This window comes from Adiantum capillus-veneris, chromosome 20 (assembly GCF_014529385.1).
Source record: "Adiantum capillus-veneris isolate H3 chromosome 20, ASM1452938v2, whole genome shotgun sequence".
NCBI classification, from domain to species: domain Eukaryota; kingdom Viridiplantae; phylum Streptophyta; class Polypodiopsida; order Polypodiales; family Pteridaceae; genus Adiantum; species Adiantum capillus-veneris.
In genome coordinates, this window is record NC_140950.1 from 94131125 (window position 1) to 94133632 (window position 2508).

Genomic DNA, 2508 nt, shown 5'->3' on the forward strand with positions numbered 1-2508 from the left:
AGATTCCAATCGATGGGAAGACGAAGGGTCGCGATCGATGGCAAGAAGACAATGAGCGATCAAAGCTGGCACCTGCACATACAATACCCATACTATAGCAACAAGGCTGCATGATACAGCCGAGAGCACTGGACAGCCTGTACCAAAAAGCACCTGCATGGACCAGAAGAGAGAGGTAGAGGTGATGGCGAGGCAACTTTACACAGCTTTCCGGCAAGAGAGAAAAGTGCTGACGAGATGGGATGACTGCAATAGCACACACAGAAACCCTCACTTCTCCTCTCTCTCTCACTCTCACTCTCTCTCTCTCTCTCTCTCTCTCTCTCTCTTTTGGGGCGTGCCAATTTCCTGCATGAGTTGAAATGGGCTTAAAAGTTCAATAGTATGACAAAAATCCACAACCATCAAGTATCAATCTTTCTAAATAAAGACAATATCGGATGACTCAAATGCTATAATAATACATTGGGTACTTTAATGTGTAAATTCTGCACAAAACTCATGAAGGTTTTACCAATTATGAGAGCTCTGCCTTCAGCTCACCGCTTGCTTTTAGCTCCAGAATGATGTCGCACCCTCCTATTAGTTCACCATTGTGATAGAGCTGTGGATAAGTCGGCCAATTAGCATACTTCTTAAGACCTTCTCGAACTTCATTGTCACCAAGAATATCAAAGGTACCAAAAGATATACCCTCCTCTTGTAGTATGCTTACCACCTTGGAGTTGAATCCACAACGCGGCGATCAGGAGAACCTTTCATGAAAAGCGTCGTGGGCAATGAATTTATCAAACTCTTTAGTCTACTTTCAAGACTTTCTTTATGGACCACACATTTCTCCATCAGTAATTCCTTCAGTTCCCCGCTCTTATACATCTTAGTGTGACAATATCACAGCCACCAATATCACAGCCACCAATGAATTCACCAGCAATATACAACTGAGGGTACCAATTAGAGAAAGATTTGAGACCTTGCCTGACTGCCTCATTCTCTGCAAATGACTCAGAGGCAAGCAAGGGTGAGCTTTTGCAGGAAAAGCTAAAGAGTCTTGTTGCCTCCAAGACAGTGGTGTTGTTCATGAAGGGCTTACCCAATGAGCCAAAGTGTGGATTCAGTCGCAAGGTTGTAGAGATTCTGAAAGATCTTGGCATCAAAATTGGAAGCTTTGATATTCTAGACATAGCAAAACCATTCATCCTACTTGCATATCTAATTTCCTCTATTCCTGATGTCTTCTTTTGACCACATCCACGGCCTATAAGCTCAGATACCTTTTGAGCCAATTCATCTGGTTTGGCACCCTCCAATTATTTACCAAGACTCCATTCTTGAAAAAGACAAATAACGGAACAGTGGAGACATTGTAAGCCTCTGAGACATCCGGTTTCTCTTTTGCTTTAACCCTGAAGAAATGGACAGTGGGATTGTCGGAGCACAGGCGGGACACCATGACGCCCAGAAATGAAGAGCAGTCGAGCCCTTCCGCTGCAATACCTCATCCAACTCCGCTTTGCTGCATAAATCCTTCAGTTCTGCAGCCATCTTCGAGCTCGGAGGACTTCTCAGAATTGCCCTCTCTCTCTCTCTCTCTCTCTCTCTCTCCCTCTCTCTCTCTCTCTCTCTCTCTCTCTCTCTCTCTCTCTCTCTCTCTCTCTCTCTCTCTCTCTCTCTCTCTCTCTCTCTCTCTCTCTCTCTTCTCTCTCTCTCTCTCTCTTCTCTTTGAGAGACAACTTTAACATATTTTTCAGAATTCAATATATACAATACAGAAGCTCGATTCACAGCTCTTACAACAAACGTGAGCCTAGAGTCGTTATCTTCTTCCATGCGTGATGAGCTAAAAGAGAGACCCAGATGACCCCGAGAGTTGCATGAATGCCGAGAAGAATCCGTAGAAGAACGTACAATTAGGGGGTTTCTCACACCAAGAGAAAGTCCAGTACCCTCGGTGCTAAGGCGATCATCACAAGAGAGCAAGCCCAGGATGGGCAACAGCCATGATGGAAGTTGCAAGTGCACCTGCTGTGCCGCTGGCTCAACCTTCCTTGACTCATGTTCCTCCTTCAAAGCTCAAGAAACCTTCATCTTCTCAGAGCCAGCAGACCTGCAGCGGGCCTAGCACTAAACGAAGTGGAGGAGCTGAAAGATTCGACACGCAGGTGTTTGAAACGAGGGCCGGTGTAACGAAGGTTGACACGGCTGCCATGGTGCCTTCCAAGCACTCTCTGCGTGAGGGCAAAAGAGATGAACGAGTGTGTCCTCTCTCTCTCTCTCTCCCTCTCCTCTCTCTCTCTCTCTCTCTCTCTCCGTCTCTTCTCTCAAAAAAAAAACAAAAAAAAAAAAAAAAAAAAAAAGAAAAAGTCTGAAAGAGCGCGCGCCGGTGCGCGCTCTTTCAGACAGTTTTTTTTTAGAGAGCCGGCGCAAAGATGAACGAGTGTGTCCTCTCTCTCTCTCTCTCTCTGTCTCTCTCTCTCTCTCTCTCTGTCTCGGAAAAAATAACTGTCT

At 45.5% G+C, this 2508-nt stretch overlaps 1 pseudogene; it reads right to left on the bottom strand.

Annotated features, from left to right (window-relative positions):
- Positions 1 to 472: 472 nt before the first annotated feature.
- On the bottom strand, positions 473 to 1545 carry LOC147432920 (monothiol glutaredoxin-S11 pseudogene; annotated as a pseudogene).
- Positions 1546 to 2508: the final 963 nt, after the last annotated feature.